Here is a 26,658-nt window from a genome sequence, read left to right on the forward strand (position 1 = left end):
GGGTTTTGAAGGATGATCTATTAAATGAAAATATTTTCATAATATTATACCGGAAGTTGCTTATAACTTCGTTTTTTAAATGGGACACCCTGTATATTTTTGCATCTTTGGATTCTCCTCAATATCTTCTTTCTTAAAATATGAGGTTTTGTAATATAATGCAGGTTATTTTAAGAGATATTTACGTTTATTTATTAATTTCGTAGCAATATTCACACCCTGTAGAATTGTAATAGTTTGACATTAAAGAGTCTGCTTACATTCAAGTGATTTTTAATATAGTCTACTATTGTTAAGAAACCTTAGTATAGCTAAAATTGAATTTTTAGTATTCGGGTTGGTCGAAACTCGGAATGAATATTTTCTGAGTTTTCTTAAACGGAACACCCTGTATTTTCCCTGTATTTTCTTAAATGGAACACCAAAAGTAAGTAAATTTCGATTAAAATAATGTTGGTATCTTTTTTTTCGTTGGTAAAAAAGTCGTGAAAATCACTTTCTAATTAGCATCTGAAATGATATTACCGCTTCACAAATTACTTCACTTATTGTTTATTAGATAAGTAAGATTCGTTGGTTCGAAGTGCCTATTTTTGAAAAGGCTGTAGTCAAATGGGCTTAAACGAGTCACTAATCACGAGTGTATGCAAAATTTGAACAGACATATCTTGTAACCAATTTTTGTGTCCAGGAAAACAAAAAGTCCAAAATATTCACAATAGCAAAACCTATATTTTTTATACTAGTTAAGATTTTTGGTATCACCAATAATTAATAAAGTTATTTTGAAAAAACAAAATTTTTCACAATAATTATAAATTTTTCTTTTAATTTAAAACCAAACTGTTTTCAAAAATGAGCACTTTGAAGCGGTAAAACTTACAGATCATATAAGCAATACATAAGTCAAGTAAGTTGTGGAGCGGTAACGATTAATTAAATTTGGGATGCTAATTAGGGGGTGATTTCTACGATTTGTTTACCAAAGAAAATGTCCAACTTTATTCTGAGTAGTGTTGCCCAAATGCAAGACCAAGGCGAGACTTAGACAGTCTTGGTCTTGGTCTTGCGCCAGTACACCTGGTCTTGGTCTTGGTCTTGGTATTGCGCTCCCGGTCTTGGTCTTGGTCTTGGTCTTGGTCTTGGTCTTGCAGCAAGAGTCTTGCAAGTCTCGCAGTTGCCCATTAGCTATTGCATATCTTAGAAGAACGTAACAAAGAGGTACATTTTAAGCTTAAATATCATAGCCATAGTAAAGACTAGCCAAATTAATAAATATCGAAACAACTGACACCGGGTGGGGTTTGAACCCACGATCTAAGTGATCCCTGCCTATGTTCTAACTAACTAAAGTTAAAACTACCTCTTAAAACCCACAAAATTTCATTTGCATATCTCATCCGGTTTTAGAGCAATAAATAAATCGTCATTTTATAAGAAAAATTTCAACCCCCCCCCCCTATTTGGTAAACAAAGCATTTATAAAGTAAACGTTTATGAAGCAAACTATCATTATTTTCGTGCAGAATTACCCATTAAAGTTTGCCATACTTATTTAAAAACATTCTGTATTGATGAAAAACATGGCTAGTTAAAAAAGTACCTAACTCTTGTATTATCCAATATAAGAAGTGAATGAATAAAAAAACATAATGTTAAGAAAATCTGAGGCTATAGTTGGGCTTTAATTTCAGTATGCTATTGTATGCTAGAATAATAAGTTAGCATAATACTACAATATGCCACAGAGTGAGAAAAAACACAGTTTGATTGGTACACCCGGTATACACGACAATAATTGACCTGTTTAGCAACAATATCTATTATTACTGCGATATTTATAAAGAATAAGACAAAATATTAAAAAAAAATCACTTAAATTGGACAACAGGTTCAGGAAATTTGAGACATTAAAAATGACCCGTTTTTAACATGGTTTGTTAATTTATTGGAGAAGTATATATCGTTAAAATAATATTTCGGTATTATGTTTACACGATATCCGGCATTATCTCTATACTTTTGTCTGGTTATGATACTTACAAATAATAGCCGCGCTGTTTCGGCAAATTTTGTTTAGCCGAGTGACCTCATAACACAAGACACATCAATATACATTATTATAGAATAGTAAGACTATTAGTAAGACTAATTTTTGCCAATATATAGTTCAATTTATAATCAAATCCTCAATTCAAGTCTACTTCTATATAATAGATATTATCAAGTCACTTACAACCGTCCATTTCAGTAAGTATAACTTTTACATTATAAAATGAAATGTTTAATAATTTTCTCTTTTAAAATAGGACCCGTACTTATTAGTAAGTAAGTATGTAATTAAGTTTTCAATTTCAATACTCTGTATAGTATGATATGGAACTGCATTTGAAAAGGAAACAGTAAATATTTAAAATGTAGTGGTCGGGATTTTGGCGTGTCGGGATTCTGGTGTGTCGGGATTTTGGCCGTCGGGATTTTGGCTGTCGGGATTTTGGCTGTCGGGATTTTGGGTGCCAACGGGTTTACAGCTGTATTTTCGTATATTTCGAGTAATATTCGTATACCTATGGTCTATTTTGCATTCTGATAGTGCTTTTAAAATAAAAACTGTTTCCACTGCATTAAATGTTTTGTGAATGTCAACAAAAATAAGAACAAGGGGTCTATTATATCCGACAAACTTGTCAATAAGAAGCGAAGGTACTGCAGATAGTCATTTGTTCTGTGATCTGACCTAAATCCTGCTTGTTCTTCTGACTAATAGAAATCAAGTTTTATTTCCAATCTGTTTACCAGCTTTGGAGTAAAGAGCTTGTAGAGGTGGTCTAGTAAGCTAATGGGTCTATATTTTTCAAGATCTAATTTATCTTCTTTTTTATGATGGAGGATTTTAAGCGAATTTTTCCATTTATTTGGAATGCTTTCGTTATGTAAACATAGACTAAAAAGTGTTTGGATTCGTGACATCAAAATTGGACCTTCTAGTTTAATCGTCTCAATGACTACACCATCTTCTGTGAGATCTCTAATATTTTTATGTTTTTAGGATCATGTTGAATTTCCTCCAGTGATATATCTGGTATATCTTAATCCTTCATGTATGCTTGTAATATTAAACATTATTTATTAGTTTATAGTTTTCACATTTGTCGAACTAAATAAATTACATAAATATGTAATAGTTAATGGCATAGGCGCAAAATGTCGGTTGTCAAAATGTTCAATATGTTTTAAATGTAGGTATTATTTTTTTTGAATCCTGAGAAAACTAATAAGTATTTTTGAAACATTTAAACGCAGAATGAAAGACTACATTATTACCGAGGGTAGAAAGTACCTTAGAATAAACAAAAGGTTTCTTTTGAATGAGATATTTAAAATTAAAAATCACACTAAATTTTCTCTTCTTTTTCACCCCTGTAACTTAACAACAAACATTATAGAAGTTTTCAGGGACTTTCCACCCTCGGTAATAACGTACTCTTTCATTCTGCGTTTAAATTTTTCAAAAATACTTATATTATTAGTTTTCTCAGGATTCGAAAAAAATGAATACATTTAAAACACATTGAATATTTTTACAGGTAACATTTTGCACCTATGCCCTTAAGCTAAGACCAACTTGGGGCAATCAGGACTACCCTACTACCAAATTCCAAATAATAATCATTATAAAAAGTTTTTCAACAAATAAAAAATACATTATAAGAGACGATATGCGCAATTTTTATTATGTATTTACATTGTCCTATTAGATTTTAAAAACAATTATAACATATTTTAACCACCCTGTACGTTCGTAGGGGTAGGCTAGGTAAAAAATGGTTATCTCTTAAATTAGCCTTGCTGTATACATAAAAATAAGGCATCCATTAGGCCACATGTGGACATGTGAGAAGAAAATTGAACATATCCCACATTGAAAAGCATGTGTGGCTGAAATGCAGTGGACATCCGTGGAAAGATATTCAGAGAGGGTTAGGAGATATTTTTAACTCTACTCAACTTGCGTATATAAATTCTTCTGGACATCCTGTCAAGTTTTTTCTAAAAAAATTTAAAATATATTGCGTGAGTGTTACATTCTATGGCGTCAAGCAAGAACTGCATTAAGTTTATTTTGTCATCTACGTCAAACATTAAAACAATATGAAAACAGATTCATACGACAATATTTTTATACCGTCTTTTTGCTTAAGATTATAAATAAAAATGTATCGGAATCTAAAATGTTTAATTACGTTTTAAATATTATTGAATATATTAATCGAACAATAATATTTACCAAACGCGACCAACTTATGATCAATAAATTGAAGGAACTATTTTTCTTTTTAGTCCAAGTAATGAAGCTTAAAATATAGGACAAAACCTCGCAATTTTTACAGAATGAATCAATTTGCATGAAAATTTGAGAATAAGTAGTGGATAGTCCAAGGATCAAAATATATATGATGCTGAAAGGCGCTTTTACCATGGGGGTGGTTGCCACCCCGTGTCGGGGGTGGACATTTTTTATTATAGTTTGACCGCAAAAATTGGTAAAAACATTTATTCTAAGCAAAAAATGTTCAATACATTTTTTTGATAAAATGAATAGTTTTCGATTTATTCGCTATCCAAAATGTTAGTTTTATATCGAAAAAATCAATGTTTTTAATCAGTTTTCTGCATAACTCAAAAAGTTTTCGTTTTATCAAAACAACTTTGCTTAAGAGGATCGGTACGTATTTTCGGCTGCAATGCTATTCAAATGGGGATTCATTTTTTTCGAATCCTGAGAAAACTAATAAGTATTTTTGAAAAATTTAAACGCAGAATGAAAGATTACGTTATTAGCGAGGGCCGAAAGTCCCTGAGAACTTCTATAATGTTTATTTTAATAAGTTACAGGGGTGAAAAACTAAGAGAAAATTTAGTGTGATTTTTAATTTCAAATATATCATTCAAAATAAACTTTTTATTTATTCTAAGGGACTTTCGGCCCTCGGTAATAATTTAGTCTTTCATTCTGCGTTTAAATTTTTCAAAAATATTTATTGGTTTTTTCAGGATTCGAAAAAAATGAACACAATGCCGTGGTAATATTTTCCAAATCTATCTTTGTCTTACAACGCACTCAGCTGAATATAATATTGTCAGCATATATTGTCAGTCAGACACTGACAATCAGTGACAATTTTAAATATTTGACATTGCATCGGGAATATGTTGAGTTATTGATTAAATATTATTGATATATAGTGTATTTGATAAATAATTGATTTAAGACGTGAACTTAATAACAAGTTATTTATTGTGTATTATTTGTGGAAGATCCAAGCAGAGAATACATCAGGATAATATATTCTGGGGCCGGCGTAGAAGGGTGGTAGTGTGCTAGGCTAGCGTGCCGGTGGTCCGTAGTTCAAATCCTACGCCGGCAAGAACAACTAGACATTTTTAAATGTTTATAGGCCCCAGGTCGACTCAGCCTGAATAAAATGAGTACCTTGGGTAAAACCAGGGGTAATAATAGGCGGTTGAAGCGTAGCACTGGCCCTGTTACCTTCCTTGTATACCGTAGGCCCTAGATATAGCAGACTACCCTGCTATACTCCCAAAGCCACGTGAGCGGTATAAAACGGAGACTATTATTATTATTATTAATATATTCTGTGATCCAAGTATTTTGTTGTTAAAGATGTTCAAAATTGTAAGCGTTCCATAACAATATATTATTAAAAAATCACTTTAACACTTTTCCTCTTTTCTCGATTGAGTATTAATCTTTGTTGTACAAATAAATTATTACAATCACTGAATACATAGTTAGTGAAAAAATTATCACATTTATTAACTGAATTAATAATTTGCAATTATAAAAATAACAGTTATCCAAGAACATTCAAAACCCATCTCTTTAAATTAATGATGACATTTTCAAGTAGAATGACATTCTAGTAATGTTTACATATCCATACCAGTGTGAATTTTACTACACGTAATTTGCCGTGTAAAGACAGAAAAAGTAGGGATACACGTAAAATATTTGCGAATTATGTACCCATAGCCTTAACGAAAATGTACCTTCTGAAAAAATAAAGAAAACCTTTCTTTCTAATTTTCTTTACTACCAATAGTAATCGAGCTATACTTTATTTTATGGTAGCTCTTCTTCGTCAAATGCTAAATATTGTAGTTTTAAAGTGAAAAGACGGGAAAACTATGCATTTTTAGAGGATAACTGGTTTAAACTAATTTAAAGTATTTAGAAATATCTATCACTGGATATAAAAAAAGTCTCTATCTCAAAAATTAAGTGACATAATGAAAAGAATGTCAGTCCCTATTTTTTTCAGCGAAAAAGTGATCCGACACAACTACCTAGTCACCACCCTAATTTAAATTACTCATTGAGCTTATTTGGTCTTCGTTACTCATGTATTATTAATAGGTTCTAGAAGTTGGACTGGCTAAGAATGATTAGTTTTTAAAAAAATGGAGTTAAAAGCGAATAACGAATCTTTGTAGTTTGGTAAAAAATGCCCTTTTCTTCAGAATAAAAAGATTAGAATAAGAGATACGATAAAATGTTTAAACAAAAAATTGTAGCTTATTTATTTCCCATGAAGCTGGTTTGCAAAAATTTTTTTTCGGCAAAAATTTAGTGAGCTATTGACAATTAAAACTTGTAATAACATGCAAAAACCACCTTTACCAACCCTTTCAAAGTCAGCTCTTTTTGCAACTGAGGATTTTAAAAGGATTTAGTATTAATAGCTTTATAGACCTTTTAAAAACCTACAAAATTCTTTTTTACCAAACTTTCCAAAATAAAAAATAAAAAAGGTACGGTTAAGAAATAAATATATTTTGAAAAAAAAAAAGGTGAATTTCAATTGGAAGCATAATAATGTAAGTTAGTTGTTTTTAGTCATTAGCCTTATTCGTTCTTTTTGATTTATGTATTATTAATAGATTCTGGAAGTTAGACTAGCTTAGAATGATTAGTTTTTAAAAAACTGGAGTTAAAATCGAATAACGAATTTTTGTACTTCAGAAAAATGCCATTTTCTTCAGAATAGAAAGATTAACATCAGAGATACGAAAAAATGTTTAAATATGAAATTGTAGGTTATTTAATTCCCAAGAAATTGGTTTGAAAAAATTTTTTCTACGGCAAAAATTGAGTGAATTGTAAGTGAGTAGGTATAATATCGAAAAACATTGATTTTTTCGATATAAAATTAACACTTTCGATAGGAATAATCGAAAACTGTGAATTTGGCAAGATGGAGTGGACCACCCCCTTGGTAAAAGCGCCTTTCTGCATCATATAGATTTTGATCCTTGGACTATCCACTACTTATTCTCAAATTTTCAAGCAAATCGATCTATTCTGTAAAAATTGCGAGGTGAAAAGCTTCGGTTCCTGGACTATTTATTATTTTACCGTTAATAAAGGACAAGCAGAGAGAAAATTATAAAATATCCAAATGGTTGTACAAATAGAATTCAGACTTATTCACAATTTGTTTTATTGAGTCAAAAGGACGCCCGGGCCGGTCTGGGATACTACAATAATTTACGCCTGATTTAGGTTAGGACGGGACGTGTACGACACGGGCCGTGGAACAACCGGGCTAGGTACGGGGTTTTGATTTATGCTACAACTTCGCTGCCGGCTTCCGCACTGTTTTTTTAATTAGTTTTATTTGTGAATGGGGTTAAAAAAATTAATTTTACAAATATATGGAATTGCCAGCGATTGCTGTAGCTTTGATTGAAGTTGAAAGAAGGAAAAGGCGATGGGCAATCCACACAGGATGGATATCATAAATAGCTGGGTACTTCTTCACACACTCAATTAAAGGTCGTATTGTTAATTGTAGAATGTAACTTCTTCTTCTTTAGCAGCCACTCAAGGTCCAGTCCTAGACATAGGCCTCCTCTTGTGTTTTCCATATTCTCCTGTCTTGTGCTATCTGGTGTCAGTTTTTCCTGTCTTTCTTTAACGTCGTCGATCGATTCTTTTGCTATAACTAGCATATTTATAACAGTAAAACCTACATTTTTACTCTTTGAGATTTTTCGTATCGCAAATATTTTTAAGTTATTTTGAAAAAAGAAAATTTTTCCAAAATTTTTAGAAGAATTTTTTTTACTATAAAACCATTTTTTTTTCAAAAATAAGCTCTTCAAACCGGTCAAACTTACAGATCGTATAAACAGTACACATACAGTTAAAGTAACTGGTGAAGCGGTAACGATTAATTTTATTTAGGGTGCTAAATAGAGGGAAATTTTCACGATTTTATTTACAAAAAAAAAGGGACCAACTTTTTTTCACCGTAACTCGTTTATTTTTGATGCTGGAAATTTTCGTAAAAAACAAAAATAAAGCTTTTTTTTTAAATCTTAAAAAGTTTTTTTCCTGAGAATTTCTTAATTTTTCGATGATTTCACGTTGAAATATTCGACTTAAAGTTAAAAAGTTTTTTTCCTGAGAATTTCTTAATTTTTCGATGATTTCACGTTGAAATATTCGACTTGGAATTAGACGAATAAGAACGTATTTTTCATCAGCCAGAACTTTCCTTTTACTCGGCTTATAGACTTTACTGATACACTAGATACATACACTAGATGTACACTGATACATTTTTTTTGTTTTTTTATACCTAGGCTACATTTTTGCTAAGAATATTTTTATCGATAAAATATTTACTTTTTGAGTTATTTGCGAAAGCCCGTCTGAAAACGTAGTTTTTTGTACTTAAATAATTGTAAATAAACATTTTCAATCGCAAATAAGTCGAAAAGTTTTGACTTACACAAAAAAATCTATAAAATAAAAGTTGCTTATAATCAGTAAATTTAACCATTTCCGGGCTCATTTTAAACACGCGTTTTTTCACCCGCGAGAAGGGTTGACTATCACCCCCTAAGTAAAAGCAGCCAACGGCACAAATTCAACTTTGAAGTTGTGGGTAAGTAGAACCTAAATCCAAATTTTCCTGCAATTCGGCGTTGCCCCTAAAAATTACACTCCAAAACGGTCACTATTGGTCGTTATTTTTCTATTGTTTAGCTGCATGATACTGATTAGCTGTATATAAGACCTAATAAGACCTCTCTATCTTTTTTTATTCAATTGCAATAAGTATTTGTTTTCTATTGCGTTTATTAATTTTTTATTGTTTTTAATGAAATTATCCCAGTCATCTAGTTATACAACATAAGATGAAGTCAAACATCCATTATATTCGCCTAATTTTTTTGAACGCAAGGACATACATTTGTAATACACTCTCCTGCAAACCTATGATGTGTTACAAGCGTTGAATAATAAAGCTTTTGATCAGAGTGGGAGTAAGCCACCCAAGAAACAAACATACAGTTTTTTTTTCGTGAAAGATTTTTTCTGGAATTCGGTGAAGGTATGGGCCAATTTGTTTTTTATTATTTTTTTAGAATATTCATTGTGTTTAATAGAAGCATGTACATATGTGAATATATTAATATAATGTCAGAGTTATGTGGACTGTATGTTTTTAGGTTGCTGGTTTAAGGAAAATTGAAGAGGGAGTATTACAAAACAATCAGCCCTGTGATGGATGACCGAAGTTATCTTGAACGTTTGCGTTAAGATAATTTTGACGGATAGCTGTCTCCATAACTTTCTACGCAAATTCCGTGTGACGTATCCGTCACCGTTATGAGATGAGTTATTTCTTAAACGTTAAAAAAGAAGTAGCAATTGGTTTCTCTAACAAAGAGAAACTTATGTAGAAATAGTACAAGTTGAAGTGAGTGTGAGAGAATGATCGGAACATGGCACTGGATGGGAAGATAACCTAAAAGTAGGCATGGTTCTACTTAAACTCAAAATCCTTTTGACTTTGTATGATTTTTAAAATTGTATTACCCTTCTATTCTTAAATTATTAGCTTTATTTTCATTTTTAATTATTGTTTTAATTTTATTATTACCTACGTATTTTTAATTGTTATCTTAGGTCTATGTTTTTTTATATTTTTAATTTTGTGTTGCTTTATATTTGATATTAAATTTGATTTATTAAATTAATAAAATGCAAAAAATCCACAAGGAAAAAGTTTTCCTGTAGTTGGCTGTATACCATGTAATACAAAGAACAGTAAAATCCTGTATAAAAGGTATATTTAAAAAACCCTCAAAAGGGCCACATCAAAATCACATAACTAGTTTTCGACTGGTTTACCAGTCATCATCAGTGCTTACGTGCAATGTACATGCTAACCACCAAGATAGTATTATACAAAAATATGTGGGTCAAAGCCCAGTAAAAGTAGTCCGTCAAGTAAACTATGGTTTAAAATGCTACCTTAAGCCTGGATGTTTAAAATATTTTCTAATTTGCCCTAGGTAACATCTGAGATGTAGATATGACTTGTTCACATGTTGGAAGTGAGACGGCAAGTGAGAGGAGGCAAGAGAGAAGACTTGCCGTCTCACTTCCAACATGTGAACAAGTCATATCTACATCTTAGATGTTACCTAGGGCAAATTAGAAAATATTTTAAACATCCAGGCTTAAGGTAGCATTTTAAACCAATGTTTCCTTGACGGACTACTTTTACTGGGCTTTGACCCACATATTTTTGTATAATACTATATTGGTGGTTAGCATGTACATTGCACGTAAGCACTGATGATGACTGGTATGATGGTCCAGGATTACTAGGGCTATCTTCTCCCGGTAAGGGTGGTTAACCCTTATCCGAGGGGTGGAATGATTACTAGTCGTTTCACTGTTCAAGTTGTTTTATTATACTCGCATGAGCACAAGCTGGTAGCAACTTACGTAACGTCGTCCCCGCGGAGTGTAGATGACACTCTCTTTTAATGTGAATAATCTTACGTCTAATAATAGAATGACGAATGTGGAATGTGTAATGAGGAATCCCTTATATGTTTTGGTTGTATAAATATTGAAAAGTGCAAAGTCAGCGTCGACCCTGAAAAGTGTTTATAGTGGCTGTATGTATACTTACACCTCACGATCTAGGTCAATAATGTTTATGTAACGAAAGAAGGTTGGAATTGTTTATGATGACATTTAAATAACCGAAAGAAATTAGCGTAGATAATTAAAGGGTGTTTTTAAAAGATATCTAATGAGTACAGATGAATTCTTGTACACCTTTCCCTCCTAAGAATTTTCTGACTACGGGCAGAAAATTTTGCAAGTGGTGCTACCAGCCCATACTGTGTTGTAATCAATACAAAAAAATTTATTTTATATGCAAACTTCCTAAAACTACGTAAATACATAAATAAAAATAAAAATGTTCGTTTAACAACATTGTTTCATCACACTTGTCACTCACTGTGTTTTCGGATTGTAAGCATATAATCTATTCTTATGTATTTCCTTGATTTTATTGTTTTCTATTCTGATTTTACAATTAACGTTATTTACTTCTGTTATTGTGAAAGGACCTACATAAAGACTATCAAACTTACCATTCTCTTCCCTTTTTACTAGGACTAGGTCTCCTATTTTAAAGTGTTGAGGTGTTGCTTTGAGCTTATTCTTTTCTTGCCGCTCTCTTTTGTGTTTTAATAAGAAGGTTCTGGCTCTCTCGTGTGCGCTTTGTAGTTTGTATCGTAACTCATTGTAGTAGGCATCTATATTGTAACATGGTTGAATCTCCTGTGTAAGGTCTTCCGGTAGGTTAACCTTCCTGCCATATAGCAGTTCGAACGGTGTGTATCCATGATACGCGTTAGGGGTTGTATTATAGCAGTATGTGAACATTCTGCAACACACATCCCAATTTTCTCTGTCTTCGTCTATGAATGCTCTTACGTACTCGTTCAACGTTCTGTGTAGTTTTTCGCAACTTCCAATGGACTGTGGGTGGTATGCCGTTGAAAAGTTGTGTTCTATTTTTAATAGCTTTGTTAATTCCTGCATTACTTCGTTCTTATACTCTGTGCCTTGGTCTGTTCTTATTTGCTTCATGAGTCCGTATGTTGGTATGAAATGATCAAAGATTCCTCTTGCTATTGTCTCTGCTTCTTTATTGCACACTGGTATGCTGACCGCGTATTTTGTCAGTTCACACAACATTGTGATACAGTATCTATTACCTTCATTACTTCTAGTGAATGGACCTATTGTATCTATGTAGGTATACTATGTCCCATGGTTTGGAAGATGTGTCCGATATCACGAACTCTTCGACATGTGTTCTTTTCGGTTTGTTAATTTGACATTTGTGGCATTGTTTAACGTATTTTCTTACGTCTTTTTCCAAATTTTTCCATCGGAATCTTGCCTTTAGCTTCTTTATTAGTCTTTTATTCCCTACGTGTCCTCCGAACATCGGGTGATTATGGTATTCTTCTATTAATCTGTGTTTTTCTTTGTCATCTTTTATTGTTTCTTCAATTTTTTATTTCCTTCTTTAATAAATTCATCAATTGTGCACAATTTAAAAATAATATCATTTACGTATATCTTTACTTTACGTACTGCATTCTCTACCGCCAGCTTATCAAGCTGTGCCAACGCTTGGTTTAAATCGAAACGATCAAATCCTGTGGCTATGCTTTTGCTGCATTTTATTTTGTTTTTGGCCCTAATGCTCAGTCTTGGTGAGATTAGTTCTGCTCCAAAGGACAAAATTGGTAGTCTATGCGCCTCTAAATTATTTAGTACCTTCCTTACTGTCTGTTTGGTGGCTTCTGGCTGTAGTGCGAGTTCACTTTCAGCCGTTGTTTGTCTTGCTTCCTTCTCCTTTTCTCTTGCTTGAGCTCTTGTTATAGCTAGTATATGGGTGTTGTCTATGTATAGGTTCTTTAGTTGATGCAATGTTATTCTTGAAAGGCTGTCTGCGTAGTTATTTTTCCCTGTTATATACTCTATTTCGAAGTCATATTCTTCTAGGTCTAATCTGATCCTCGTGAGTTTTGAGGTTGGTTCTTTCATTGCAAATAGGTGTGTCAAAGGTTTATGGTCTGTTTTTACTTTGAATGTTGGTGCTCCATATAGATAACATTTAAAATAATTAATTCCCCAATGAATCGCTAGTAATTCCTTAACGATTATAGGTTTATTACATTCTCCTTTACTAAAACTTCTTGATGCATATGCTATAGGTAGATCTATTCCGTTTTAATCTTGACTTAGGATTGCTGAACAACTCTCATTGCATGCGTCTGTTGTTAGGATAAATTGTTTGTTGAAATCAGGATATTTTAAAATTGGTGGTTTCGTCAGAGATGCTTTAAGCTTTTTGAATGCTTTTTCACACTCCTCAGACCAAAAAAATTCTACTCCTTTCCTCGATAATCTGTTGAGTGGTCTGCATATTTCCGCAAAATTTTTAATAAAACGTCTATCATAGTTGCAAAATGCTACAAATCTCTTTGTTTGTTCCGCTGTCTTAGGTGTCGGATATTGTTCAATTGCTGCATACTTCGCTTTGTCGGGTGATACTCCCTCTTGAGAAAGATCATGTCCTAAATATGTTACTTCCCTTCTAAAAAATTGACATTTCCCTGGGTTAAGTTTCAAATTGAATTTTCGACATGTCTCAAATGTCTTTTTCAGGTTGTCTAGGTGATGTTTTTCGGATATTCCTATCACTACTATATCGTCCATGTAAAGAAATGCTTTATCTGGTGTTAATCCCGAAAATGCTATTGACATCATTCTTGAAAAGCTATTCGGGCTTACATTTAATCCAAAAGGTAATCTGGTAAATTGAAATGCTCCGTTTTCCGTGCTAAACGATGTGTATTTTCTCGATGACTTTTCTAATGGTATTTGATGAAAACCTGACATTAAGTCTATAACTGAAAACCATTTTGCTCTTCCTAGTTGATCTAATATCGAATCTATTCTTGGTAATGGAAATTTGTCTGTGACTATTTTCTTGTTCAGTTGTCTAAAATCTATGCATAATCTCCATGCTTTATTTCCATCCATAGCTTTTTTCGGTACCAGTACAACTGGGCTGTTGTACTCGGATGTAGATGGTTCTATGATTCCTTGGTCTCTTAGTTTTTGTACTTGTCGATTTAATTCCTCTGTTTGCGCATGAGGTGTCCTATAATTCTTGATATATACCGGAGTTTGGTCTTTAACTCTTAGTTTCTGTTCGTAGAAATTGTTACAGGTTAAACCAGTCGAAAACTAGTTATGTGATTTTGATGTGGCCCTTTTGAGGGTTTTTTACATATACCTTTTATACAGGATTTTCTGTTTTTTTTTTAATAAAATGCCGCACAAGCTTCTGTAACAACCGGAAACAGCGTTCTACGTTAAATATTCCCTTGATTTCTATCTAAAAACAAATCAAAACATAAACCTAACCTTACAATCCTTACGTAACTACAAAGTAACCTCATAACTGCACGTTTAACGTCGCGTTATAAAGTGACAGTTGATACATTAGATAACTCAAAAACTGTCAAGAAATAACGCAAGTAGTTAAGTTAAAAATGATACATCATACCAATTCGACGATTATAACATAACTACTGGATAACTTTACGTTATATTTAACGTGAGTGATTCATCAGAGGGCTGAATATCAGGAAGATCATGCACGGATGCAGTTTTTGTAATAAGAAAAACAAAAGAAAAGTCCCTGGAATACAACAAACCAGCATATATATGTGCCTGATAGATTTGAAGAAAGCGTTTGATACAGTGAGAATTCAGGACGCGATACATTTACTATATGGAAAGGGAATATCACTGGATTTAATAAAAACCATTGAGAATATATTATTATACAGTGATGAGCACCCTAATAACTGGCAAAATAGCTTAAAAGATGGAAAACATAATACATTGCGACGATTGCGAAACAAAAAGAGATGAAACTAGTGGAGGTGGAAATTATCGTTATTAACGTCTAAAATAATATTACATTACATAGTTTACCACCTTTAGACGTCTGTGACAGGAGTATTTTATAAAATTCTACTGTCACAGTGACAGTTGTTATACTCCTCTGATACGTCTAAAGGTGGGAAACTATGTAATGTTATTTTAGACGTTTATAACGATTATTTCATTCATAGGAGATTCTGACCAATAGAAAGCTACAGAAATAAAAATTAAACTGATTATTTTTTGATGATTTTAACTTCCAATCGTATAGTAAGATATTTGATCACGTGTTTAATTCTGTCCAATCAGATTAAAATTATAATGAGAATTATCTACTGTAGAAAATTACCGATATAATTTTTTTAAGTAGATTGTTTCTGTTTAATGGCAACCAGTTTCCTAGTTTATCATTTAAGAAAATATCCATAATATACGTATTACAAAATAATCTTACGAATATCACACGACAATAAGAATAAATAAGAAAATAATGCTTCATTTTTACTCAAATTTGTTGTCATTGGGCAATAGCCACTCGAGCCCTGCGGGCTCTCGTGTCTATTGCCAGACAACAAATTTTCGAAAAACTGTCGCATTATTTTCAATTTACTCTCACTCTCTTGTGATATTATACCCGATTATTTTATTCATAGAATATTCTGACCAATAGAAAGCTACAGAAATCTAAATTAAATTGATAATTTTTGATAATTTCCCGTCGTCAAGTATATTACGTCAGATGCCCTTTGTTGCTATGAAAAAATACATTCAGTGACATTAATGACAATTAATGTTTTAAAAATTATAAAAGTGATGACTTTCAACCTTAAAATATTTATAACAACTGTGTGTTTAATTGTACTAATTTGTACTTACATAAATAAATTACAATAAAATTTTGGTTTTGAACAGTTTTATTCATGAAATAATCGCAACAAATTGCACTCGATCTCTAAAATTAATATAGAGTTTTTGCCCTCGTGACACTTTGACATAATTTCACTCGCCTTTGGCTCGTGAAATTAAAACTGTCAAAGTGTCACTCGGGAAAAATTCAATAATTTTAGAGCTCTTGTGCAATTACTACTGATAATTTTTACCTCCACTAGTTTCATCTCTTTTTGTTTTCGCAATGTATTATGTTTTCCATCTTTTGAGCTATTTTGCCGGTTATTAGCGCGCTCATCACTGTATATAAAGATAACATAGCTATGGTAAGATGTAAGGGAAAACTATCGCAACCTATCAAGTATGAAACTGGCATTAGACAAGGAGATTCGCTGAGCCCATTAATATTTAATCTAATAATGGATGAAATCATAAAGAAAGTTAAAAAGGAGAGGATATAGAAAGGGAGAAAAGGAAATAAAGATAATCTGCTACGCCGACGACGCCATAATAACAGCCGAAAATGGAGATGACCTACAAAGATTAATTAAAGAATTTACATACTCATAAATATACAACATGGTGATCTCAACAGAGAAAACTAAATCGATAGTGATATCAGCGGAACCGAGACGATGTAAATTGGTCGTAAATAACAAAATAATAGAACAAGTGATGGAAACGGAATACTTGGGAATAAAAATGTCAAGTGTCAAGCTACGGAAAAGTGGAAGAAGAAGTACAAAAACAAGTGAACATGGCGAACAGAACAGCAGGATGTCTCAACAACACAATCTGGAGAAACAAATACCTCACAATGGAAACGAAAACCAGGATATATAAATCAACAATAAGACCGATAATGACGAGAAACAGCGGAAACAAGAGCAGATACGGCGAAAACACAAAGACTGCTGGAAACAGCAGAAATGAAAGTCTTACGAAAAATAACAAACCAAACTCTAAGAGACAGAGTAAGAAGTAAGGAAATACGAGCGAGAAGTGGTATAGAAGAAATAAACATGTAGACCAAAAGAAGAAAAATAGAATGGAATCAACACATAGAAAGAATGACACAAAATAGAATAGTACAATAGTACGAATAGCAAGAGACAAACCGCCAAACGGAAGAAGATCATTGGGACGACCGAGGAACAGATGGTCAGACAATGTCAATTGAGGCTAAAAACCGAAGTAAAACAGGCATTGAGCCTATTTATAAAGTAGGAAGAAGAAGAAGAAGATATATTTATCATTTTATATAATTTCCTGGTTCTTAGTTATTTTTTGTCATCTTATAGTAAATAATAGGTGGAAAATGTAGTATTCATAGAGCATTTTTTAATATATTATGAATGGAAAATATAAATACGTTTATCTAATTTGTACTATATTATATTAAATTCCCATATGGGTAAGTACTATACTGATAAGACAATTTGAACGTTCTCATAGTATTGCAAAACAAAACCGCGCTTTAAAGTAAGTAAGAGTATAAGTAAAGATGCCGCGGGTATGTGACCTACGACCTGATTTCTATTGCAAGTTCTTCTTGCAAGACAGTCCCGTTTGGCCTGAGGCCCCCCTTTGATTTGGTTTCGGCATTACAATAAAGATCGCGACAAAACACATAATTTTGTGAAGGCACCTTTATGCACCATGCACTAAATATATGTGACGTTTTAGTGGAGAGGATGGAAGAAATTTACTGGGATGAAAATGATGATTTATTGTTTCCAGTTTTAATCCAACTATCATAATTGTGTATGCTAAAGTGAGTATGTAGTAATACTTACTACGATAACACATCTTTATATGAATTGAAAATTAAAAATAGGAAAAAATCGGTTACATTCAAACAAATTAAAGTGTTGACAGCTGTGGTATTAACTTTTATCTTCCTCAAGATACATAACTACCTACCGGAATATGTAGCTACTATATAGATTTATTAAGGAGCGGTAATTTGTTTTAAATCCATCATGACGAGTTGTGTGTTTTAAGTTTGCTAATTTTTATGAATTCTAAATAATATTATATCAACTTTTTTAGATAGCAGATTATGTTAGATCGTGCAGATTATTTAGCTTCTGTGTATCTCAATGGATGTGGCTCTCAATAAATGGCCGAAACATAATCAACCTACGTTTTACAGTTGGCACAGCCTTTCTTCCAAATAGCCAAAGAAGAGTTAATTGATCTCATACAACTAGTCGAAAACGAAAGTCAAATATTTGGTCTTCAGTTACACAGATCAAAAATAAAAATCGTTAGAATGGATGTGGATAGACTACGTAACAACCCTCCACATATAACAACGATGACCGGTTTGAGGTTGTAAGCTCAGGATCATTGATCACAAATACAGGCTTACTACACGAAGAAATAAAACGTAGATGTGACCTTGCAAAAGTCACCGTAAGGGAAGATGGCCAAAAAATGGAATGGCTCTCACATTTAACGAACAGTAAAATGAAGTTGATCAACTGCTTAATATTCCCAATGTTGATATACGTATGTGAATCTTGGATCTTAAGACAAGCAGTAAGCAGAAAGAAAGATGCCACTAGAGTTGCACAAGTTTGACTTGAATGTTTGAACTTAACTTGAGTTTGACTTAATTTCAAGTCAAACTCAAGTCAATCCTTCTGACAAATATTTCAAGTCAAGTCAAACTGGTCAATCGTACAGGTTTGAAAATTCAAACTGTTTGTCAAACTAGTTTGAAAGAGTTTGAAAAATAATTTATTTAGTAGATATACTTTTTTGTCGAGATTGACATGTTAGTTGCCAATTAAGATAAGAAAATTAATAATACAATGAGTGCCACATAAAAGTAACTTAATACGGGAAGCAATTATAATCAAAATAGGGTCGTAAATTTAAATTTCTTGAAAATGATTCCTAAATGCTAAAACTGCTTGCTGGCAAGTTTCGTTTTATTCATATAACTTTTTTATATCTGAGTGTTACTAGATTAAAACAAAGAATTCGTTAGATAGTTTTTTTATCATACAAAGTGTAATTTAATCTACTTTGGGAGCGTTCAGGTTCAAGTATTACGTAACGCAAGTTGGGGGGGGGGGTCATGTAAAACGTTACGGCGCGTTACACGGGGAGGAGGTAGGATGGTTTGAACAGCGCATTACGTAATAGTGATGTAACAAATGTCATTTTTTGAACATTCGCGAATACGAATGCGAATGCGAATATCTAACGACATTCGCGAATGCGGATGCGAATGCGAATGCTCAGTTTTTTTTAATTTGTTTTTATTTTTGAAATGTTTTCAAAAATTTGTAATGAGAAGTTAATTGATATTTATTAGTGTAAATCAGTCTGAATCTTAAGCTTTATTACATTATGCCAAATAATAAAACAACGTGAAGGCTGATAATTTGATTATACGAGGTTAAGTTACCTTTTTTTAATAAAAAAGATGAGAAAGAGAATAGATTTTGATTTTATTAACCTAACTTTATTTTCAAATTATTATTTCTCTTCTCTGATATTCATATTCGCAAAACATTCGGACAAATTTTGCGAATGCGAATATTCAAAAAGATGCGGATATTCCCGAATGCGAATACGAATACGAATATTCGTTACATCACTATTATATAACATTGTTTTTTAACTTAAATAAAAAAAAATACCGAATCACAATCTTCCACCTTTTCAACTTTCGCTTATATTTTACATACAACCCCTGGATTGTATTATATTGCCCCCTCACCTCCGCTCATGTTACAATAGGACAAAATAGTATTCAAGTGAAAAAATCTTAAAATTTGTATTTAGCAGCCAAGCACAGTAACATGTGTCTCAATGGACAGCTCAAAATAAAATGATTTGGAATTTTTATGACTTTCTTTTTTTTATTAAAAAAGGCATTTAAGGGCCAGTTAGAAAAACATCTGGTACAAATCTGCTAGTTCACTCGAAAATACAATACAAACGTATTGCTGTATATTTGTTGGTATTTCTTTAAAATTCAAAACTAACCATTGGGTTATTAGACCTGGATCCTGCGTACCAAAAAAAGTTGATTAATAGCAAGCCGAAAATTTGTTAATAGCTTAACGGTGCCTAGTCGGACAAACTTAGATGTATGGGAACACTGGAACGGTGGAAGATTTAATTGTGGAACAGTTTAATAATTTGGAACGTCAGATTACGAAAACGTCCCATGTATTTTGTTGGACATAACATCCAATTGATTTGTTATCCTTTCATTAAACTCTCATACAAAAATCAGACTGCTATTACTAACCAACATGATTCCTGTCATTTGACATGTTCTTCATGTTCCACTCATTAAAATGCCCAGTTGGTGATAAACACCAGTCTGATTTTTGCATGAGAGTTTTATGAAAGGGTAACAAATCAATTGGATGTTAATCAATCGGAAGTTCTATCCGACAAAATACATGGAACGTTTACGTAGTCTGACGTTCCAAATTTTTAACCTGTTCCACAATTAAAACTTCCCCTGTTCCAGTGTTCCCATACATGAAAGTTTGTCTGACTAGACACCGTTAATCTATTAACAAATTTTCAGCTTGCTATTAATCTACATTTATCTACAATTTAAATTTCTTTCGAAGACAGGCTACAAATGTTGGGTTTAAATTTTTAAAAAATTAATGTATAAATATGCATTAATAGTATGGTATAACTTATAACTAGACCCAAACCCAGACATCCAAAGTGAAAGTTATCCTCCAACACCAAATTGTTCTATATGGTCCACATAATGTTAAGAAAAAAGTCACACACACCATTTTCAGCGTCGGGTTTGGGGGGAGAGGGCGAAGAAATCGGTAAATTCGGAGATTTTTACGTTTTTCGTCAATATTTCTAAAACTATGCGGTTTCTAAAGGATTCTACATAAAATTTAAAACAAAAAGGTCCTATACATATTTGTTATAAAATCAACGGTTCCAGAGTTACGGAGGGTGAAAAGTGGAAGTTTTCGATACTTTTTATATTTTTTGGGAAATTTATAATATTATTACTGATGAAAGAAATTTTCTTTAACAGGATTGTGTTTTGTAAATAAAATTTGCTATTTCAGTGGCATGTTAGTGATAAGCCCTCGAAGAAACGTCAACCTCACCACCCAAAATCATCATCAATTGCCCAAAAAATATAAAAAATATCAAAAACCTCCACTTTTCACTCTCCGTAACTCTGGAAGCGTTGATTATATAACAATTATATATAGGACCTTTTTTGTTTTAAATTTTATGTAGAACAATTTTGTATAGAACATTGTTTACGCTAAAGTATAGTTTTAGAAATATTGACGAAAAACGTGAAAAACTACGAATTTACCGATTTTTCCTTCCTCTTCCCTTCAAACCCGACGCTCAAAATGGTGTGACTTTTTTCTGAACATTATGTGGACCATATAGAACAATTTGGTGTTGGATGATAACTTTCAGTTTGGATGTCTGGTTTATGCCATTATTTGGATCAATTGTATCATACTATAAAACGCTATAAGCTTTCTTAATAATTATTATCCTAACTGGCGCGCTTATTGGGTTTTATTTGTCTGTCTGCGGTTTAAATATCATATCAGCCAATACATTTCTGTTTATTGAAATTTGTCAAAAAAAATTTTTTGGACCTTGTTGGGATTGGGCGATTTCCTCTACCCCTCCCCCTCCCCCACCCATTACTCCCCCCCCGTTGATCCGCCACTGAACAAATAAACACGTTGCGTAATATTCAAACTTTTCAAACTGTTTGAAGATGTTTGAATTCAAGTCAAACCTAAAGATATCGAAATCAATTCAAGTCAAACTTTTTTATACAAAAAGTTTGATTTTCAAGTCAAGTCAAGTTTGTTGAGTAAAATCAAACTAGTTTGACTTGATGCATCTCTAGCATCAGTTAAAAGAAATGACCAGAGACAGAGATTTTTGAAAACGGACAATACACGGAATTACGGTGACCACTACACTTATTCAAGGGGTCAGGACTGAAGAAGGAGAAGGATCTCAATCAATCTCGAGACATAGCTAACTAAATATTTAGGGTGGCAGTGAAAAAAATTAAGATAGCCATGATGGTAACCAATCTTCTGAAAGAACATGGTATATGAAGAAGAAGAAGTATAAAATATCAAGCGATGGTAGACCTACTTAAGAAAGTTGGACTTTAGGAACTACTGACACATGACTCCTGTTTTGTGCAAAAATAGCATCTGGGCCTAGTAAAGAAAATGTTACTCCTTCTTTTACCGACATGTCACTTCCCCATTTCCCTTGATACTTCCAACATTTGGCAACACATCTAATTTGCATTGATGTTTGCTGTTAGTTTCTTAAGAGATTGAATACAGACCCAAATTCAACTTTGATTTATATTAAAAAACTTCAGAGCCTTCAAAGAGTGAATTTCTACTTTAAAGAGATTTCGAGAGCTAAATATTAGATTATAAATATAAACATAATTATTAGATTATAAATATAAACTTAGTCTTTTTATAAACATAATAATAACTAAGACCTGTTACTCCCGTTCTAGACCTTTCATATACCTGAAGTTTTCGTAGGAGTTATATGTGATGTCAATGATTTTCCGGGGTTGATTCCACGTTGAATAATTTCGGTTTTTAGAAAAACCATTGTTTTGACGACGTTTCAGCAAGGTTACACTTGATATTGTCAAATCAGATTAGTTCTGCCTTTTCTTGATGTTCGAGGAGAACTTCCTATTTTTTCTCAATTTAGGAACAAGTTTATAAGTGCATATCAAAACCCAGAATAAGACGGGAACGCCCCTTATATAACTCCTCCGGAATATAGCCAATAATATTTTCAAGCCTTAAGCTTTTCCTTTTTGCCCAATAGTCTAAGTCAGTGATAGTCAGTCAATAGTCTAAGTCACCGGTGTTCCGTGGAACACAGGTGTTCCGCGAATGTGTTGCAAGTGTTCCGCGAAAAATATACGTTAATCTCGTAGACCGACGTGAAATTGTGTCGCTTCCAAGAGATCGGGAAGAATGAAAAATTCTCTTGACAATCTCGTCGGCGTAAGCTATGCGTGTATTTATTGTCGCGGTTACCCGGTTAGCTGTTTTCTGGTGTACCTGGCAACACTGCTGGTCTCGGTCTTCGGTAGTGGTGCGAACTCCAAGCTTAAGATTGCTCATTTGTTTTGCTTGAATACGCCCTATTTGTCACGTGCACGCAACCGTTTCTCGCCGAAAACGACGCACTATTTTTATTGAGTTTTAAGCTCCAGTTGATAGGTGAGTAATTTAGGTTAGTTTATTTAAGATTTAACAGTAAGTTCAAATAAAAATAAGGTTACTTAGAGCTAACAACAACGATGAATATTGTTAATTTACTTTTGTAACTAATCACCTTTTAAAATAAAATTTGTTTCGCATTGCAGCAATGGACAAATTCCTTATTAAAAGAAAACGTAGTTCTGACGATGCATAAGATCTAAACTATGGAGCAGGTACCAGTACCTCTGTGGAGGGACAGCTTCCCATTTCCCAACCAACCAAAAAAGTTAATCGCCAGTATTCGGAAGAATATTTGAGTTATGGCTTTACATGGAAAGGTGATGAAGATTGTCCGATGCCAAATTGTCTTGTGTGTGGTGAAAATTTATCAAATTCGGCAATGGTCCCGGCTAAACTAAAACGCCATTTTTCAACGAAACATGTCAATCTTAGTTCTAAAAGCAAGGCATATTTTCAAAGATTGTTGAACATGCAAGAAAAGCAGGTAAGAAGTTTTGAAAAAATTGTTAAAATTTCTGACAAAACACAATTAGCTTCTTATAAAATGGCTGAATTAATAGCTAAAAGGTTGAAACCGTATACTATTGCTGAATCTTTGGTTTCGTATTACCAGCATGTGCAGAAATGGTAAAAATTATGTTTGGTGAGGATGCAAAAAAAGAAATTATAAAAATTCCCCACTCCGACGATACAATAAGAAATAGAATTAAAAATATGTCAGACGATATTGACGTACAGTTTTTGGTATTATGACACGAGAAAATTTTACATTGCAAGTTGACGAATCCATTGACTTTAGTGGCAAAACCTACTTAATAGGATTCATTCGGTTTATTTGTGAAAACAAAATAGTAAATCAGTTTTTATGTTGTAAGGAACTTACTGAACATACAACGGGTCAAAATATTTTTAAGTGCATTACATCATATTTTGAAGAAAATAATATATCATGGAATATGTGCGTTCCATGAAGAGATGAAATCCGTTATCATTGAACATTTGACGCTATTAGAAGAAAAAGTTGATAACTACTTTCCTTCCCTAAATAAAGATAATTACGATTGGATTCGAAATCCTTTTATCTCGATTAATATGTCGAAATACCAGCTATCATTACAAGAGGAAGAAGAGTTAGTAGGCTTGTCAACGGATCGCACTCTGAAACTAAAGTTTTCTGAAATGTCACTTGAAGAATTTTGGATTTCTGTGCAAGCTGAACACCCACTTCTTTCTACAAGAGCATTAAAGGTATTACTACAGTTTGCAACTTCATACTTGTGTGGTGTGAATTAGGTTTTTCAACCTTCACAAACATAAAAACAAAGAAACGTGAAAAACTTGGTAATATTGATGAAGAATGAGGGTAGCGCTATCGCATATTAGACCGGACATTGCTAAAATTTGCAAAAGTCATCAGGCTCAAGTGTCGCACTAAATTTGTGTAATTTTTATGTTATTATGTTAGTTATGCCCATAGATCTAATTGTAAAATAGATGTAATAAAATGTATTTACTAATCTACATATTTTTTGGTAAATTCTATTTTTAGAATATGTTTTTATTCTTATATTTTGTTTTTGCATGTATTTGCAGTTAAAGAACGTGTTGTATTTACATTTGTATTTACATTTGCACCCCTTATTTAGTGTTTCTCATAAAATAACACAATGGTGTTCCGCGACTTTTTCAAAATTTGTCAAGTGTTCCCCAGCTTTGAAAAGGTTAAGAACCACTGGTCTAAGTAATGAAGCTTAAAATAGGACCAAACCTCGCAATTTTTACAGAATGAATCGATTTGCACGAAAATTTGGAATTAAGTTCACCTTACCCTTTACTTCAAAATCTATATTGTGCTGATGGGCGCTTTTTATTTTTTAAGGGTGAAAACTACCGCTTATTGCTAAAACCTTTAAAAAGCATAAAAAGGGTGAAATTTGTTCAGATGCATTACATAATGATTGTTTAATACATACTCCTATATTTATTAACTATTTCGACCCTTTGAAAGTTCAATTTTAAGGGCGCAAACTACCCCTAATTGCTCAATTTTGCTTAAAAATGCTTAAGCATGATAAAATTTGATGATTTATGTATCTAATAATGGTTTGATATTCTTAATATAATTTCTGAGTATTTCAACCCTTAAACATTTATTTTTGAACGGCGAAAACTACCCCTTGTTGCCAAACCCTATAAAAAGCTTAGAATGGTGAAATTTGTTCAGATGCATTATACAGGATATCCCGAAAAGATTGGTCATAAATTATACCACACATTCTGGGGTCAAAAATAGTGCGATTGAACCTAACTTACCTTAGTACAAATATGCTCACAAAAAAAAGTTACAGCCCTTTGAAGTTACAAAATGAAAATCGATTTTTTTCAATATATCGAAAACTATTAAAAATTTTTTATTGAAAATAGAGATGTGGCTTTCTTATTTCAGCATCATCTTAAAAAAAATTAAAGTGACATTTGTTTACCCCATAAAAATTTTATGGGGGTGTTGTTCCTTTAAACCCCCCTAAAATTTTGTGTACGTTCCAATTAAATTATTATTGTGGCACCATTAGTTAAACACAATGTTTTTAAAACTTTTTTGGGTCTTAGTACTTTTTCGATAAGCCAGTGTTTATCGACATATTTTGAATATTTGTCGAATCCACCACATATTTTTATATGGTAAGTACGATTGTAGATACCTGTTAATAATCTGAAAATTTATTTATAATTTACATTCTTATGTATATTTTGAAAAAGAAGCCATATCTCGATAAAAGATGACTTGTCAAAAAAGACTAAGAGACAAAAAAGTTTTAAAAACACTGTGTTTAACTAATGGTACCACAATAATGGTTTAATTGGAACGTACACAAACATTTGGGGGGTTTAAAGGAACAAAACTCCCATAATTTTTTTATGTAAATATATTAAAATAGAAGCCGCATCTCGATAAAAACTGGCTTATCGAAAAAATACTAAGAGGCAAAAAAGATTTTAAAACGTTGTGTTTAACTAATGGTACCACAATAATGAATTAATTGGAACGTACACAAAAATTTGGGGGGGTTTAAAAGAACAAAACCCCCATAAATGTTTTATGAGGTAGACAAACTTCACTATAATTTTGTTTTAAGATGTTCATGCCATAAGAATGATACATGTCCATTTTAAATAAAAAATCTCTAATAGGTTTCGATATATTGAAAAAAATCGATTTTCATTTTGTAACTTCAAAGGGCTGTAACTTTTTTTGTGAGCACATTTGTACTAAGGTAAGTTAGGTTCAATCGATCTATTTTTGACCCCAGAATGTGTGGTTTAATTTATGACCAATCTTTTCGGGACACCCTGTATAATGATTGCCTAATACTCTATTATTGACTACTTCGACCCTTTAAAAGTTTTTTATTTTTTATTAACTAGTAGTTTTTTATTAACTTTTTTATTTTTTATCATAGAAAGTTTGTTAAAATAGTTATTTATGAAACAGTTCGTGAAGTATGCTTTTTGCGAACGCACGCGATGTTTAGAGCACGAGCGACAGCGGAGCGAGTGCTATACATCACGTAGGTTCGCAAAAAGTACTTCCCGCACAGTTTCATACAATATTTTATCTACGAT

This window comes from Diabrotica virgifera, chromosome 3 (assembly GCF_917563875.1).
Source record: "Diabrotica virgifera virgifera chromosome 3, PGI_DIABVI_V3a".
Taxonomy (NCBI): Eukaryota; Metazoa; Arthropoda; class Insecta; order Coleoptera; family Chrysomelidae; genus Diabrotica; species Diabrotica virgifera.